This window comes from Capsicum annuum, chromosome 9, assembly GCF_002878395.1.
Source record: "Capsicum annuum cultivar UCD-10X-F1 chromosome 9, UCD10Xv1.1, whole genome shotgun sequence".
Taxonomy (NCBI): domain Eukaryota; kingdom Viridiplantae; phylum Streptophyta; class Magnoliopsida; order Solanales; family Solanaceae; genus Capsicum; species Capsicum annuum.
In genome coordinates this window covers 68,992,211-69,012,249 of record NC_061119.1, presented here as the reverse complement: position 1 = coordinate 69,012,249, position 20,039 = coordinate 68,992,211, and positions in this window count along the sequence as shown.

Below are 20,039 nucleotides of genomic sequence, written 5' to 3'. Positions count from 1 at the left end.
GATATCTGAATATTCATTCACTACTAGGATTGATTCAAAGCTGGGAGTTTTGGAACTAGTGTTCTTAACTCAAATAAGATGATAAACACATCTTTTAGATATCATTTTCCTTGCCCGACGGTAGGAAACAAGATGACCCCTAAAAGCGGATACACTACCCTTTCACTCAAGGAAGGGTTCACTTAAAAACTGAAACTAGACTATTTTGTTTCTGCAGTCGACTGTGGCATAGCAGGAATAAAGACAATCGATGCTAAGAATGATATCAAAATCAGTCATCTCTAATTCGACTAAGTCTGCTGAAGTGACTTTCTGAAATATCATAACAGAGCAGTTTCTATATACCCACCGGGCTATGATGGTTTTGCCCACTAGGGTAGAGACTGAGAAGGACTCATCTTGAATTTAGGACTAATTTCAAAATCAATGGCAATATAAGGAGTAACAAAAGACAAAGAAGCTCCTGGATCTAGCAAAGCATAAACATGCACATGAAAGATCTGTCACGTACCAGTAACTATATCAAGAGAATTTTCCTGATCTTATCAAGTCTGAATAACATATAGTCTATTTGGGCGTTGCCCGCTAGTAGCACTGGTGGTGGAACCCTGCTAATTCGGGCGACTAGACTGAGATGAGGAGCAGAGATGAATCTAATAACCTTACTGAAGGCAGTCTCTGACACTGTGGCCTGGCTTTCCACAACCGAAACAGACATCACTGCCAGCTCTGTAAGCACCGTTGTTCTTACCACAAGTTTGAAAAAGGGGATTAGCTCGAGCATTGATGACACTTCCCTGAGACTTAGAGCCTGGCACTCTATCTCTATCTTAGGAGATAGAGCATTAGTTGAAGATGGAGTTAGAACTGATGACTTAAGACAAAAATGAGAACGGTTTCCTTCTTCTAATTTAGGCTGACTAAAATTGAAGCTACCTGTCCTAGATTTCTTATTCTGCTTTTCCCTCTGCTTAATCTTTTACTCCTCTATCTGCTGAGCATGGGTCATAAGTCTGGCTAAAGTCATGTCACTATTTAGCATGGTGGATCTGCACTCATTAACCACATTAGAGAATACTCTTTCACCGTCATATTACCCTACCTGAGGTTGATGAATTCTACCACCTTAGCCTCTCTAAACTATTAGGGAAAGAGCCTGTCTAAGAATACAGTGATAAACTCCTCCCACTCTATAGGACTTGCATCATCTAACCTTTCTGACTTCTACTATTTAAACCAAGTATGAGCCACATCCTGTAACTGGCATGCGGCTAACTCAGCACTCTCAACAGTAGTCACCCCTAAGATGCCTGTCATTTTTGAACTTAATCAATGAATTCCTGAGGGTCTTCATCTACTTTAGACCTATGGAAGGATGGAGGATTCATTCGGGTGAAGTCCCGAATCCTAGATGCAGCTAAGTTTGCCATTGGGTTAATCGGAATGATAGCTGGTCGCTCATTATGGGAAGCTACTGACTGAGCAAGAGTGGTAAATGTGGTCCTGAACTACGCATAAGAAATATGATTGCCCAAAGGTTCTTCGGGATAAGGGGCTGACTGATTTCTTCTCTTAGGAGGCATATTCTAAAATAAAAAAAAAGCGGATTAGTCTGAGAGATTGACTTGTGATTTTGCTCAATGGCACGACATGAATACAGAAAGAAGGGAAACTGTTCCTAAATATCTCGTAGCCTCTTGCATATAAATATGGTGCGCAACACAGCTATGTACAAGAATCTACTAGATGTGGCTTTCAGACTTCCTAGGACTCTATTGAACCTTAGGCTCTGGTACCAAGTTTGTAACACCCCGATTCGCTAAACCAGAACACTACACGGTGCTCATGACTCTAAAGGACCATAAGCTAACCCATGACTGATATTTATACCTGTATACTGCATAAAATACTGAATAATATGGAAATATGCACTGAAAGGCCATAAGGCTCAATATAAACATAATATGGATGAGATAACATCTGTGGGGTAATACAATACCCAAAACAAAATTGTAAACACTGAAGTCTAAAATATAATAGTCTGCATCTATTCTGAAAACCTCTACTGTCTAAATAATCTGAATAAAGAGTTGATGAGACATGTCCTTAACTAACTCCAACTTATAAATAATCAATGAAATAGTGGATAAATAATCATATCCTCTAAGGATGAGGACTCACTTCTATTCTGACTGATGAGACTAGAATTTGCTGCTAATTTGGAACTCGTGTCTCTGAACCTATGGTGTAACATAAAAATAAAGCACTATAGCGCAAATACATCAGTACAATGGAATGTACTGAGTATATATGTGAGGTAGGCTAATGCAAGGGTTAACATGCATGAATAATTCTAGTTGACTGTCTAACACGAATGCAATAATGCATACATAAATATGTAACTGTAACTGACACTGTGATATCGTGATTACTGAATCTGAAAACTAATGACTTGACATACTAATATCTAATATAACTTATAGCATAAATAGTTGTATCTGAATGTAACTAATAACATGGGTGACTGTATCTGACAATCCTAAATCAGACGGAACTATCTGAGTTCCTTACTGTATCCGAGTCGACTGTATCTAACATTCCTAAATCTGATGGAACTATCTAAGTTCCTTATTATATCTGAGTCGATTGTATCTGACAGTCTTGAATCTAAAGAACTTTCTAAGTTCTTTTACTGAGACTGGTACTAAAACTGTGGGAGTAGTATTTAACCAACATGCCCCTGATACGCCATTATGGCTGAGTTGGGTTCCAATCTATAACCCCAATTGGAAGGGTGTCAATACCGCGCCACTGGTAAGGACAAGCTATGGGCGACCCTTATCTGATAGTGTCCCCAAAAGATAACGATGGGGCCCTTATCTGATAGTTCTTATCCACCTCATCAACCCTCATCAGGCAGTGTTGATATCTCAACCGATGCTGGCTACATATTTTTGGAATGCAAGGATGACTTCTAAGGATCATACCCTCATCTGATAGTATGTGTCCCCATCCTTAGGTTCACTCGGTGCTAATTCTTACTCCCATTTGAATGGATACTGAACATGAGCTGAGTTACTAAATTCTATTGACTTACGAGATACTACTGATATCTGACAACTGACTGAGTCATGATATCATGGAGATTTTTCCTGAGTCATAAGACTATCTGAAGTTTAAGGATTCATAGCTTGACTGAGAGTATCATGAAAACATGACATGGCTCTAGGTACACAGCTAATGTTTCGGATACAAGTCCCCCCAGGAATCGATGGAATAAAACTCACAAAGAATGACTTACTTGAATACATAATAATCATCATAATACATTTACTGAAATATTTCATCAAACATGCAATAGGCATAAGCTTGTACGTACATGGGGATTTCATGATATCATGCTAATTAGACACTTTCCCTTCATGTAGGCATTCCACCAAACACATAGTAGGCATAGAATGTGTAAACAACATCATACAACAATTAACTGTCATGATTCAATTCCAATTTAATCATTCAATGGTTTAGTCCTAGGGTTTCATGAATCTATACCGATACGAATTAACCCATATGGAATTTAATACTCATTCATGGAATACAATTCAATTACTCATTATCCACATGAACAAAAGCATCCCAATCATGAAATTCATAAGAAAATCCATAACTTGAATTTAGAAAAGGGATTCTTGGGCTTCATGGACAAAAGAAGACCATGAATGAACACTATGCATACCTTAGTTCTTGATTTCGTGAAGATTGATGGTAAAACCTTCTTGAATTTAAATCCCCAATAGAAACCCTAGCTTGTTATTGAGAGAAACTTGAGAGAAAATAGTATACTTTGGGTGAAGAATAGCTAAATCACGTGTTATTGGGTGTAAATAGGGGTAGGAAATTGACCCTTTTAACCCTGAATGCGTCATTTTATTTTAGTAAAATTTTCTCGAATTGGGTCCCTGGCGCGACGTGGTGTTATCACGTCGTGTCATTGGAAATTGACAATTGGGAAATTGAGGGATGGCGCGACGCGGAGCCATCGCGTTGCCCCTTTCCTTCATGACCTAGAACTTTGGCACGACGTGGGGAAAATCGCGCTGAGACACTGGAAAAAGGATAATTCTAAATTTGAGTGTTGGCGCGACGCGCCATAATCGTGAACACCTACTGGAAATTGCCAAATGCCATTTCCTCTTGTGGAGCGGCGCGCCACTGACTAATATGTCATTGTTCTACGACGGGAATTGAATTTCCCACATGACAAAAAGTGAAAATCTTGAAAATTCCTCATGGAATAATTATCATTCACTTTAGAAGCTAATACTAGGCATTCTTAGGACAAAATTTTCTAGAAAACTTTTGGGTATTACATGGCTAGTCTAAACAACTAAGTACCTAGCCGAGCCTATCACATACTCTCATCGCCAAAGATCAGAAAGTTCAATCAACATAAAACACACCATAGGTATAGTCATCACACATACCCATGCAACCCCCACCCCTATGGGCTGATAGATATAGGCATATACTAGTTATGGGCAATGTACAAGTAAGAATGAATGCAAAGATTATAATAAATATCACAATCATTCCACAGACTTGAATTGCTAATATTTATAGATATATAGTAAATACCCAAAATTGAACCGGTCTTATTATATATAATCAATGCCCAGACTCAAATTGGTAAATTATATATCCAATACTCAAACTCAAATCGATAATTAATATAATCAATACCCGAACTTAAACCAATAAATAATATAATCAATACCTGAACACAAACCAAAAAATAATATAATCAATACCCTCAATATCGTCAACTTTATAAATATTATCGTCACACACCTATATATAACATCAATATTATAATATGTCATCGGGTTTTTACTCGAAATTTATATCATCAATACAACATCTTCCTCCATCTACACCAAGAAGATGTGTATATAAATATAATAGGTGCACGTAAACAAGATATGGTTAAAAGGGTGTAAATTTGTAAATCCATTGCCTAAAGTAAACTTCGGGACTAAATCATTATAAAAGTGTAGAAAGGGTCAGATCCTCTCATGACCAGAGTAATTAGTAGCATTAAATCATAGAACGGAATTTGTCACTGTCCAATCTTTAAAACATCATTATTAAATCTTTTACATATATGTTATCCATTTAGACAATAAATTATTGTTATGAATAAATCTATTTTTTAAGGTGAAAAGTCCGTTTTAACCCTTATTTAGGAAAAAATGCAATATATCATATTTTATCTAGAATCACATCATTTATCAAGTTAATGATCATGAATGTGCCAAATCTATGCATGCCATCACCAAATTGAAATAGTGGAACTATAAGCATTAATATATTCATAAACTAGAATTGCATCCTTTACAAGGATAAACACTTCTTGGATATCAGATTGATATCATAACATGGCCTTTGGACCAATAATGTGTCCAAAATAATTACCACATCATAGTCATGGCCTTAGGCACACATACATATTTGGTGTTCACATCAATAATCATATTCGCAAACATCCCATATCTATTAGCCATATCATAGCTACAAGTCTTTAATCATGATCCGAGGGAAACCATCATCATTCACCAAGTCACAAAGTAACCTTATACTAAAGGTTCAATAGTATCAAATTTGTCTAATATGCATAAATAAGTCCAATAGGGCAAACCCAAGTTCTGGCATAAGGTGGGTTGGAAGAGCCCACTTCTAATCCTCAATTCCATGTTTAGGAAATTTTTACCCCAAACTAGGTTAAGGTATCTAGTTTAACTTCTAGATGTCAAGTAAGTCATAAATAATCCTAATATAGGAATTCCGCCTAGCAACATGGGCAATTAAGTCAACTCTGGATAAATTAAAGTTTCAATATCACTAGAATGGTCCAAATAAGATTTATCATGCTAACCATGCTTCTAATGCTAAAACCATATCCCCAAACCTAGTATCATATCATCCATTCTACGATTAGTTCAAACTAGTAAGAAGACAATAGGATTCTAAAAGTGGAATAAAAATTTCACCTTATGGGTCAAAACCCTCATCTAATCCCCAAACTTCAATAATCAAGACTAATTCATTCAACCAATAATCACTCTTAACATTCAAATTCACATGAAATATATAACATGCATCATCTTATGAAAAAGAATAAATAGAATCCTACCTCAAAGTTGAACCATAAATCTCTAAATCATTCACCAAATATAATTCTTCATTTCACAATACCAAAATGTCATCACGCAATCGAAATCATAATATAATCATAATATACTCATTAATATCAGAATAATGATATCAATGTTACAACATTATGCTTTGGGTTCAAAAATGACACCAAAAACCCTAAGTTGGTCCCACTCACAAAAAATAACATTTTCAAGAATGGCCCAATATAATATCAAGCTCTAGGGATAAAAACCCTCAAAAATGGGTAAAAACCAAGCTATGTTTTGGCTAAAATCAAGCCCTCAAATTTTCAAGAAATTAAAGCATGGATTAAAAGAATTATTACTTAAATCGAAGATGTTCATGAAAATATATGTTAATCAAGCTCCCAAGTCACCTCCAAGACTTAGTTTTAAGTTAGCACACCATTTTAGAGTTTTGGGTTTCAAGAATGAGTAAGAAATGGCCAAAACTCAGCCTAAGGGATCTTTATACCCAAGACAAGTATCCAGGTGTGGCAGTCATACAACCAAGTGAACAATCACACTAATTGGATATAGGAGTAGTTTGGTGATTGCCATATTCCTTGGTGCAATTACACTACTGCTGACAGCTGAAACTTGGATTCAAATTTTCCAAGTTTCAACTAATGCCTTGGGATTCATTTGAAATCTAATATACGCAAATGAACTATGTAACCATACTAAATTTAATATTTTACACATGATGATGAAGTCAAATTTTCCATCCAAGGTCATTTTGAATGAATGTGGGTCCCACACTCAAATTTTTAATTTCTCAACTTTCTGACCAATAGGTTCAAATAAGCTCAGGTAGCTCGGTACACTAACAAAAGGTTTACCTATCCTAAAATCAATATTACATAGATACTGGTAGTTAGAATTTGCATAAAAAATCTTTTTACTGAAGTTTTTATCTAGCGGCCCTTTAGAATAATTGAAGACTTCAAAATAGGAAAATGAGCCTTAAATCCAAATAAACTATTCGATCATCAAACCAACAGTTCCAGTATATCATAAATAACATTTTTCCACTGTGGAAAGGCTTGAAAAGAATATAAATGCATAAAAATTAAGGAAATGAGCTAAAGGGTTATTATAGTTTTGGGATTACCCTTTTTTGTGCTAGAGATTGATAAGTGATTGCACTATAATTGTGAAACCCACCAACATCCACAAATCTGATTGCTCTCTCCCCCACCACTAGTTTCTTCATAAACTTAGAATTCCTAAACATCTACTAAAGATCCTTGAGAAGAGGGATATCCAAGCTCAACTCTTTTAGTATAGCAATAAACTTCTTGAGCTTTCCTTTTTCTTTCTTTTATTTTGACCATTGAGGAAATGCAGGAAAGGTCAGTGTATTGTCTTCACTACAGGCTCATCGACCTTTCTTTTACCTTTGTTCTCCTCAATATCATAATCAACACTTGTAGCCTTTTCTGACTCTACTTCATGTGTCTCATCAACCTCAAAACTATCATTCTTAGTCTCATCAACTATAGGCATAGAGGGATCAATATTTCTCTTACCACTCCAAATTTTGATGGCTAGACAATGATCATTATTTTTAGGATTCTGAACTGTGTTGCTTGAAAGGGTATGCGACTGCCTCTAATTCAGAGTTGCATATAATTTTCCAAACTGCTACTCCAATTACTTTATTGTAGTAGCATACGACTCTACCTTCTAGGTGAACCTTAAAATGTCTGCTTTAATATCCTTAAGGAAATTTTCCTGACTTTTATGACCCTTTACTAGCTTGGATAGCATAGACTCCATCCTCGACTCTATGTCACAGTTGCCTAGTAGAACATACACACCACCCGTCTCCTTTTAATCATTCTTGCATCTCCAGTAACTATACCACTTTCTGCTCCTACCTCTATACCAATCTTTGTAGTAGTTCCTACTTTGGCTTCCTTGCCCCTTGGCTCAGAAACCCGCTAACTCTCTGTCTAGGTATTTTGCCTCTTCTTCTAAATTAGAATCACATTATCTAAAGGCCTTACCCTATGGGCCCAGTACATTCACCTTCTCAAAATTCATCATCGCGAACTACATAGTCAAAAACCCAACCTCCATCCTTAGTTAAGCAACTTCTTGTGCCACTGTGTTAACAATAACTCTGTGCTTACTAGAAAGCCAATAGCATATATATATCAGTGACTCTCTCTGCCTCCAGAGTATGCCACACTCAGTTGGTGAGAGAGATCTAATCTAATATCTCCAATGCTACCTCCCAACACAGACATATGAATGCTCCACTAGTAATAATGTCAGCCATAGCACTCAAACTGGTGTTAAGGACTCTATAGAAGATCTCAATCAAGCACTACCATAAAATCTTGTGGTTATACAATATCATCAACTTGTTTTTGTATCAAAACAATGACACATACATTGACTTAGATTTTAATTTCTTGAAATTATATATCTCATCCTTCAATTGAAGCATCCTAGATAGTGAAAAGAAATGATCTAAAAACTGCCTCTGCAACTTATTCTAAGTAGTGATTGATCCTCGAGAAAGTTTACCTAACCATAATATAGCTTCTCTGGTTAGACAAAAAGGGAATGACCTAAGTCTGATAGCCTAAAATACCCTAAGAATAGGACCTTTGCAAAATTTCTTCGGTCTTGGACTTTTGGACTTGGTATGACCCAAGTGTACCAGTACCCTTGGATATGACTTATATGGTGGCTTAAGGGTTTAATCATATGCTAGGAAGTATATTTGGCTTGGCTACTTCCCAATATATGACTCATTATGGTAAGAGGCATATAGAAAGATACAAGTGGTGTAAGTCAAGTCATATGGTTCTTGAATGAGTTGTCTTGTAGAATTTGCCCATGGTATGGTTTGTGGGTATGATTAAGTGTACCACTCATACCCTTAGGTATGATTTAGGGAGGTGTGAGTCATATAGGAACCAGTAAATATGGTCTTGGAAAGGTCTTGGGTACGAGTTGGGCTACCACTCATACCCTAGGATACGGATGGCATGGGTGAGTCGTACCCTACTTTGTGGCTTGTTTTAATTTTAAGTCAAGGGTAGTTTGGGCATTTCCTACTTCAAAACCCTTTTGTCCTCACATTATATAATCTTTGGTGGCCCTTTATAATACTTGTTAAAGGATTAAAACACTTTAAATACTCTCTTAAACTCATTCTAGAAGATTGGAGGCTTAAATTATGATCTCCAAGTTTTGTCCGTGTATATAATTTTTGCATGGAAAAGGTTCAATAAAGTGTTAGATTAAGTGAAGAATTTTAACGGGGTTACACAAGTAGGCTAATCTAAGATATTATCCAAGAAGTCCCTCAATATTGGGAATTTCAATGGGTCTTAATTTAGGGGACATGGTCAGTAAGCCTATTCAGCCTGCCTAATTGAGTCAGTCTTTCCAGGTTCTACTATGGTTCGAGGTAAGGTTTCTTCTTAGCCATCGATTATTAGGGGCTAAGGGACTTCTAACCTTCTATGAATCAGCCTTCTCTTGAGTGGGGATGTTATTATCATGGTCTTGTTGGTCACTTTAAAAGAGAGTGTCTTGTGAGATAAATGAATGCCAAGGTGCAGCAATAGACTCAGGTTATAGTTCTAGTGAGTAAGGAAGGAGGAAGTAATGGCAAGGTTCATCCATATAATGAATGGATAAATCAGGCAGGTAGTTAGGGCGGTCAAGGAAATGGTGGCATAGGGGGAGGAGTACAGCTAGGGAAGGAGTTAGCACAGATTGATAATTGGGCTCACCACTATGCATTTTTGGGAAAGACTGATATTGAGGCTTCTGATGCGGTGATCATATGTACTATTTTTATTTGTGACTAGATGCTTCTATTTTATAATCTAGGTTCTACTTATCCTTATGTATCTATTCAGTATGTGGTAGGTCTAAATCTGGTTTATGATGTACTGGATTAGCTTGTTTATGTATTTACTCTGGTTGGTGAATTTGTGGTAGTAACCTATGTTTACCATTCCTATTTTATGTCGTTTATGGGCATTTATACTTAGGTAGAATTGATTATTCTAGATTGATTATACTTTTATGTAATTCTAATATGACCTTCTTATCTCAATATCTCGTTGTTTTAAATTATAATGCTAAAACAGTGACTCTAGATATGCTGAGATGGATAAACTAGAGTGGAAGATGGTGTACAATGCCAAATCAATGAGAATTATATAATTTGTCTCGGCCAAAAGTTAAGTGGGAAAAGGGTGTTCAGCTTTTTTAGTTTATCTCTAGGATGTGAGTATGGGGTCCCCTTCTATAGAGTCAGTTTAGATAGTTTTTGAATTCCAAAATGTCTTTCCTTCAAACCTACCAACGATGCCTCTAGATATAAATATCAATTTCTATATTAACCTAAAGTTGGGCACTCACCTGATATCAATTCCTCCTGATCAAATGGCTACAGCAGAGTTGAGGGAGCTCAAAACTCAATTACAAGAACTAATTGACTAAGGTGTTATTATAGACAGTTGAATAAGGTTACTACCAGAAACAAATATCCCTTGCCTTGCAAAGATAACTTATTTTACAAGTTGCAGGGTGTGGCAATGTTTTCTAAATTAATTTGCAGTCGGGTAATCATCAATTAAAAATTAGATCAGAGTATATACCAAAGACATCTTTTAGAACTTGATATTGTCATTATGAGTTTCTGGTGATGTTTTTTGGGATAAACCAATGCCCATACAACCTTTATAATCTGAATGAATGGTATCTTAGAGTCATTCTTGGATTTCTTTGTTATTGTGTTTATTGATGATGTTCTAGTCTACTCCAAAATTAAGGAGGAGCATGCATGTCATCTTTGCATAGTTTTGGAGATTGTAAGGGAAAAGCGGCTATTTGCCAAGTTCTCAAAGTGTGAATTTGGGTTGTCTTCAATTGCCTTCTAGTGGCACGTGGTTTATGAAAAGGGGGTAATGATGGACTGATATGCTATAGAAATATAGAACTTTCAACGCTTAAAACTATAAAAATATGCAAGTTTCTGTGGTTGTTTTATTAGATATGATGTATTTTGGGTAAGTTTTGCTGGAAATCTTGTTTTGGATGCTAAGTTCATGAAAAAGGTGAAAAACTGATTTTAGCTACTTATTGGAGCAAATATGGAGGTTCGGGACACTTTTCAAATTGTTTGTGATCAAAGCATATGGGGGAATTGAAGAAGAGCTGAAAAATGACTCTCGAAATATGCTAAGTCAACGTGTGGACTGCATATGGTCAAAGTAAGTGTCAGAATTCCAAAATCCCAAGAGCTGACCTATAGGATTTTTTGATCTTGGAACTTATGGTCCCCACTTGCGCCTACCCTACAGGCTGCATGTACTACCTGCGTCCAGGGTCAGAGCACAAGTAGGAACCACAAATAGCCACCGACCTTTTTTCTCCTATTTCATTTGAGATTTTATTTTAGGGTTTCCTCATGTACTATAAATACCCTTTATGTATTTTTTAGTAGAAGGGATGCACTTTTGATACTCATAAACATATTTTGATTTTGAGATTTGATTTTGATCTTAGAACTCTCTTGTATTATTTCAATTGATTAATTCTGTTATGATTTTGGGTTTTCTACTTCTTATTATTGTGATTTCATCTATTCTTTTAATCATGAATATTGTTGATCACTTTAAAAGTATGAGCGGCTAAAAACCCATAGTTAGGGTTGTCGAAACCCTGGCGGATTGATGAATTAAGGGAAGTGTTATCGTTGTTCTAAACGATACCCATGCATGCATTACTTTATCTTTACTATAATAGTTTTCTTAGTGGGCACACACTTTAGGATACGGCCTAGATTATTGCTACTTACTCCAAAAAAGGAGTAGTCACTAAGAAAATATGAAGACAATAGTAATTTGGAGATTAACAGATGATCCATGCTTCTAGGTTTTATCTTAGTAAGATAGTTAGATTTTATCTACTAACTGGAGATGCAAAAGGTAATAGTTAACTGGGATCAAGATAAGGGTTAGTAAGGTGACATCTTGAGACTCAAAAGGTAAAGGGTGAAATCCTTTTGGTCATCTAAATACTGTAGAAGGTACATAACTTATTGATTCTGCACGCAAGGTATCGAGTTGGTTCAACAAAGCAAGATAAGCCTACAAAGTTGAGAAGCTGGGGAAACACAATCCTAGTGTTCACTTATGACTAATTACAACCGAAGTTGATATTTGATACTAGTTTTTCATTAATACTCAAATCCCCCTATTTACCTTTCCAATTCCACCTATTGATTTCAACAACTGAGAGCTACGATTCCACGTATTCCCTTAGGATTCGACCCCACCCTTTAAGGTTACTATATTTACTAGCGACCATATCATCTTCTGAAAGGAGGTATAGCTTGGACGTCACTAAATTTTGGCATCGTTGTTGGGGAATACGATGTTGATTATTGAAATGAAGTCGTTGCAATTTTTAAATTTTTATTTTTTTGCTTTTGTTCCTAGTTGGGTATACGCGGGTGTATGCCTAGCACATAGAGTAGAAGCATTCCCTTACTCCCAGGGAATCCGAATCTAGAGAGGATCCTACAAACACCTAGTAGGATGGTGGAACAAAAAAGAAATAATAACCTTGAAGGGGCTCGTGATGTTATACCTCCCCCTTCTCCCAAAGAAGTATAGGATATTGTTGATCAACAAACTAGTGAACTTTTAGCTTAATCTAAAAACAAGAGGAGGGCGATAGGAAAAGCTCAGTGGGTATCTTGGGAAGCAGAGCTAGCTGAGCAGCGACAAGAAGCAAACCACCGAGCAACACTCAGTGAAAATTAGAACAGAGTTAGAGGTGCCTTTGCTTAAGTGGTCCTAATATATAGTATGTGCAGCCATATATAGATGATGAAGAAGATCTGATATACGTTGGGCCGACAGATACTGGAGACATTATTCCTCTTGTTTTACCCCTAAGCATCAAGTTTGACATAACGAGCTCAATGATCCAACTCTTAAATCTAAAGGGTGTGTTTGCATGTCTGCCTATAGATGATACAAATATGCACCTTGCAAATTTTATTGAGATCCATAGTTTATATACCATTCCAAGGGTGAATCAGGAAGCACTTAGACTGAGGTTGTTCCCCTTCTCACTCACAGAAGAAGTATCTTTCTGGTTAGGGGAACTGCCAAGAGGCTCTATCACTACATGAAATGAGTTGCATAGGCAATTCTTGAACCAATTCTTCCCTTCATCTAGGATGTTGTAGCTTAAGGAAAAGATATATAATTTTAAGCAACTGCAGTCAGAATCTATATATGAGGTATGGTTCAGGTTCAAGAAGAAGCTGAGTATGGTGCCTAAAATATTCGGGATGAGCTTATTGGATATATTTTATCGAGCCTTGAACATCAGTTCTAGAACCATGCAGATACCATCTCTGGACGAGCTTTTATAAGACTACACTAGGAGGCTACTTCAGAGATACTAGATTAGATCTCACTCACTAATCGAGGGTGGAAAACTCAAGAGGCTGAGAAAGGATCTGGTACATATGTTATTGGTGCCTCCTTCAACCAAAAAGTTGCTTATGATTCAGAAGCGCAAGAAATTATGCTGCTAAGAACTGATATAGGGGTACTAGAAAAGCAGTTTGTAGCAGCAACATCCGAGAAAGTGAATACAATAGCAGCATAGGGTTCAACTTCCAAAGTTTATGATTCAGAATTAAAGAAGGAGAAAAACTATCTTGATCATCAGTTGGCAGGTTTTTGAGCCCAAGGGCAAGGTAACTAAGGTCGGAACTACTGTGATAGATACAGAGATCGTAGTAGAGAGTGAGATGGTGACTGGAGTAAAAAGAATGACTACAGAGAGAAAGGAGATAGATACATTCTGCCTGAAAGAAGATATGCAAAATCAAGAATAGAAGAGATATTGACTAAGTTGGTGAAGGGTCAAGAAAATCAAGAGATCAGACTTGAGAAAATTAAAGCCAACATTTTAGGGTTGACCCAAAAGGTCGAATCTCATGTCACTACCATCAAGCAGTTAGAGCACTAGTTTGGGAAGATGTCAGCAACTCTAAACTAGAGGTAGTCAGATACCCTTCTGAGAAACACTATGCAAAATTCAAAAAATAATGGTCATGTTCATGCCATTACAATAAGGAGTGATATTACTACTATAGATCCCCTACTGCCTGCTGCAGAAGCAGTTACTAATGAGACAACTATTGGAGAGTCAAAGAAAGGTAATATGTGGCGATGTTATAGTTGCTAAGGAAAGAGGTAAAAGTCTGGTTGTTGAGTAGGAAATAAGACGACTTTTGAAACCTCTCCCACCTTTTCTTCAGTGACTAAAGCAAAAAAGAGAGGAAGAAAAATTCAAGTAATTCACTGAGATGCTAAAAGAGTTGATGGCTTGCACTGCTGTAGTGTAGTCACTGCGAGGTTATTGGTTCAGAAAAAAATTACCCTAGAGCATTCACTATACCATGTACTATTGGGTCATCCAGATTTACCAGAGCCTTATATGACTTAGGATCCAGCATTAATTTGATGTCGTTGTCCATATTCAAGCAATTAAGTTTTAACCCTCCGAAACCAACTTCAATGCAGCTAATGATAGCTGACCGCATGATGAGAAAACCTGTTGGCATTTTGTTTGATGTGATTGTGAGTGTGCACAATTTTATCTTTTCGTCTAACTTTGTCATTCTGGACTGTGAGGTTGACACCAAGATGCCCATCATATTAGGAAGACCATTTATGGCCACAGGTAGAGTGATGGTTGACATGGAGAAAGGAGAGTTGAAATTTAGAGTCAACGGTAAGGAGGACACTTTAAAAATCTAAAAATCAATAAAGCATCCAACTGACATGAGGGTAGTTTCGGTGATTAATTTTATTAATGACCGTAGAGTATGCTCCTATGGGTATCTTGATGAATTTTGAGTAATCAATATACCCGCATTGTGCCACAACATTAAATCAAGCACTGACCCATGGTCTTGTTAATGAAGTCTAAGTAACCAACAAAACTACGTTGTGTCGCGACATTAAATCAAGTGTTGAGTAGGAGGCAACCCACTATATTAGTGTTCACTTTTTGTTGTTCTTATTTTTAGGTTTTTATCTTATTGACTTGCTCGAAATACGATAAAATTTCTACGTTCATCAATTTCCAAGTAAAGGGATGGTGTGGTCAAACCATCATGGTCACAAGTCCCACACGGGCCAAGTGAGTTGACCAATTAATTGAAAAGTCAAAATTTTTGAGGATGAGAATAAAAAGTTGTCGACTTTGGCACTTAATCATACTCATGGGACCATAAACATATGTTACGGGACCATAAGTAGTTAAAAAAACATCAAAAAGCCAAGTTTGGATTACAAAAAAGTGGGCCAAAATAGTTGGCCTGCACATGCTGGCGGTATGTGGCACTTGCACCTCATGCCTGTGGCAGGCGCAGGTAGCTGTCGCGGCTAGGTCATGAGTGGGCCCTAATTTTAATTAAAATTCTGAGCCCACCAACACTTATATAAGACCCAAAATATCCCCCATATATAGTGAAACATCCCCAACCTTATTCTAACTCATTCAAATCCTCAAAACTTCACTTTTCTCTTTGGATTAAAAGTTTCCTCTTAAAACATAAACTAACCCCACACTTAAGTAAAGGCTAAATTGAAACTTTTTTGAGAAACTAACTTGTCCCAACACACCAAAAACAAGTTCCAACTTTGCTTTTGCTTGTTTCTTCTTTGTTCACGTCCGAATTTTCATAAAAAGTTAACTTTCTTGGCTCCTAATAGTTATATATTGATTTATTTATTGTTTAAACAAGTTGATATATGTATTCCCATGCAAAATCTATAGATTATGTCATGCTTGTATGAAGGATCCTTGAAGTAGCCTATAATCTCAATGTAAGATCTTGTTCTGAATTAAATCCTAAGGTTAGGCCCCCAACCAGAAGTTGAACTTGAATGAATATAGTAATACCACAAGTTGAGTATGCTATTTTGCATTGAAAATAATGATTCTTGATAGATGTGTGAACATTGGACTTGTTGGGATTTCAAATAGGTTATAGGGGTGTGAAAATTGAGGAAAAAATTAATTTTTTTAAATTTCGAGTTTTTATTCAACTTTTGCAATCCCTCACTTTTGTTGGAAACTAATGAATAGTTTTTCAGGTACACACGACACCAAAAGTTGCTAAGAATAATAAGGTCGATACCTTAAGGAGATGGGTAGAGTCTCTCAAGCCTAGTGATTCAGTGGAGGAGTACCTGATGCACCGATGTAGAGACACTGTAGTTGGGGTGAAACGTAGAGTTACTAAAGGATAGATGTGCCAGGCTGCTCAAGCAGTTGCAGCCCAGCCAAGGATAAAGTCAGAATAGATGTCACCTCCGCACACTTCTTCACCAAATGATAAGGAGGAGGAGGATGAGACAGAATTTAAGTCTACTCCACAGGTTGTATCTCATGACCCCCAATCTGAGAAGGGGTCCTATGATTTATCTGCGGATACAGAGTAGGAGAAGTCATCAATGGTGCCCTAGTATAAGGATGGTATCTCCATTCATGTACAGTATTCAAATGTACCCCAGTCTAAGGAGGTACAGAGCAGGCTGCCCACAATGCACCAGTACAGTAGGGGTCAAGTCCTGCACCTACACATACCGCGGAGGAACATTTGAGGTGATGTGTAAAGATATGCAAATGATTTATGATATAGAAAATTGTATCTCAAATACTGGCAGGCCTAAGAGGCTTATTTATGAGGAGTGCCTGATCGATCTATCTGGACTGAGGTGAGTACCACAGTTACTGGTTGTATTCAATCATTACCAGTTAGAGTGGATGACCAGACCACTCAGTTCTTACAGCCTATCCATTGTATATAAGTTTTAAGCATCATATCGAGCTAAAATATATCTTTCCATGTGCAGATTGCCAAGCCCAATAAGGAACATAAAGCAGCCACAGCTTGATCATACACTTGTGAGAGAGATCAGAGTTGATTTGTTGGTAGAGACTCTCCTTTGGGTTTTTGGTTTACATTATATTACTCTTGTATCTAAAACTGAGTATGATTATAGATTGAGAGTCACACGTGATCGACATATTATGCGGGAGGCTGAGCAGAGCCTAAAGAGGGTTGAGATGGCTAGGTGGATAGCCAGTTATATTTTACCTTTGGGTGTGCTACCCTATGGATCAGGTCATGATGTGATTAAGAAGGGTACGTTCACCTTTGAGCCTAAGTTTAGGTAGTTGCTTAGTTAGTATCGACTATTCCCTATAGCTTCAGATAATTTGTTTACTTGGGAGAGAGCAGCCCTGTTTAGTAGTATAATGGATGAATTTGCTATTGATTTTATAGCCATCCTCCGGTATGAGATCCACGACAGAGCATTTGGGGAGATGAATAATCTGCCATTCCCTTGCATGATTCAAAGACTATGATGAGGTTGGTGTACCTTAGATACCAGGAGTAGATGAGAGGACACGTGCAATGGCTTCCATGCAGATGAAGGGTATGAAGGATATGGCATGTCCAGGCCTTCCTAGGTGATCTAGAAAGTATGTTGTAGTACCTCATGTCTAGACTAAGGGCCCATCGATTTAAATAGAGCCTAGTGATACACATATAGGTGATGTGGGTGTTAGTGTTGATATGGAGATAGGGGAGTATAGAGAGGATCTAAATTTAAGTACTCAGGGTGAGGGGACACCAGCCACTTCTTCATCATTCCTAGCTTCAACCTCAGAGTCGGTTGGCGTATCTTCAGAGCATACTTGCCCATCCACTACAACTCATTCTATAGGTATGATTAATATATCTAGAGAGTTCTTTCAGAGCTTAGGACAGTCAGAGGGCCACTGATACTCAATTAAGGGTTGTTCAGACTGATATGACTACCCTATACGGGTAGATAAGATCTGGGGTTCAGACTAGATTTGAGCAGGAAGAGGCCAGATGGAAGGCCGCACAGAGAGATGTATGTCTGAGCTACGTGTTGACTTTCAGGCACACATTAATAAGTTTGAGAGATAGGTCACAACCCAATTTACAAAGACAAAGGTACGAGATCTAGACCAGATAATAGAGGATTTTGATATATTACGAGCAAAGGTATGCTTTCTTATAGAGAGCTGTGTAGCAGCCACTCCCTTAGTTATACCCCCAGTGGTCCAGATATCACCTTTGCTCACACTAATAAAGTTTGATTTCTTTATGGAGGTTGAGGAAGAGGTCCCAATAGTTGGGTTTAACAGAAGTCACATAGGAGACTTGTAGGATCCTGATATAACATATGACTGGGCCATTAAAAGGATCAAACATGATTCGATAGAGACTACAAGCATTGACAGGTAGAGGAGTATAGATATAGCCGCTGGTGCATCCTCTAGTAGTGTACCGCTACCACTGTTGCCTCCACCAGTTGATATGACCCCATCTAGGGATGCTCACGACACGGATGCTTAGCGCGTCCCAGGTATGTTCACACTTCTCATTATTTTGTATTATTTTTATGTATTGAGGACAATGCACAGTGTTTTTATTAGGTTAGGATGTACCATATCCTTCATGGGTTTTTGTTGCCATGTTTCTTTTCTTGTAAGCCACGGTATGGTTATAGAATTAGCATGTCTAAAATCATTTATGTCGTATTGTGTTTTGTTTTGTATTGTATTGTGTTGTTTTCTTATGTAATTAGAAGATTTTTAAGTGTTTAGTGAAGTTATCATGTTTTTATGGATTTTCGAGAAATATAATACCGCTCTAAATGTTTAAGAACTGTACGAATGTTTATATGTGTGAACATTATGGATCTTGTTATGGCATTAGGATTAGAGGCATGATAATCACTTGTTGACAATTGCATGAAATGGATAAGTAGTAATTGGTAATATTAACTATATGTTATATGTGTGTGAGATTCTACTTAGTTCCCTTTGTGCGTTAAATCCAGAACTTTCTCGGTTAGTCTTGCCTAGGTTTTAGGATAGTCAGTTAGAAGATGAGCATAGGTTGTTTTTTATTCTAGTATTGCCTATGTGTAGTTTTTTGTTGCTAATGTAATGTCATACCTTGATCCCACTATGTCATATTGTTGTGCTTCATGTTTATACATGGTTTATTTTAAAAAGTGAGATTGGAGGGGGTGTTTAGTTTTGAGTTTAAAGTGTTGATTGACTGTCTTGAATAGCCTAGATTCTCTTAGTTAAGCGTTGCTTTTGTTTTTTGTGTTTTTTTGTGTTTTGTTGCCTGAGGACATGCAAACGTTCTAAGTTAAGGGTGTTGATGTACGATAGAAATATATCACTTTCGATGCTTAAAATTATGAAAATATAAAAGTTTCTGAGGTTATTTTGTTAGATATGATACGTTTTGGGTATGTTTTGCAGAAAATCATATTTTGGATGCTAAGTTCAAGAAAAAAGATAAAAAAGATAATTTTGGCAACTTGTGGGATCAAATATCAATGTTAGGGACACTTTTCGAATTGTTTGTGACCAAAGCATGTGCGAAAATTGAAAAAGAGATGAAAAAATGACTCCTGGTACTTGCTAAGTCAATATGTGGACCGCATGTGGGCAAACAAAGTGTCAAAAGTCCAAAATCCTGAGAGCTGACCTGCAGGATTTTGGTCCTAGCACGTGCGGTCACCACTTGTGCCTACCCTACAGACCGCAAGTACTACTTGTGCCTAGGGTTAGGGTGCAACTAGGGACCACAAGTAGACACCGACCCTTTTTTCTCCTGTTTCATTCGGGCATTGATTTTAGGGTTTTCTCATATACTATAAATACCCTATATGTGTTTTTTAGTAGAAGGTA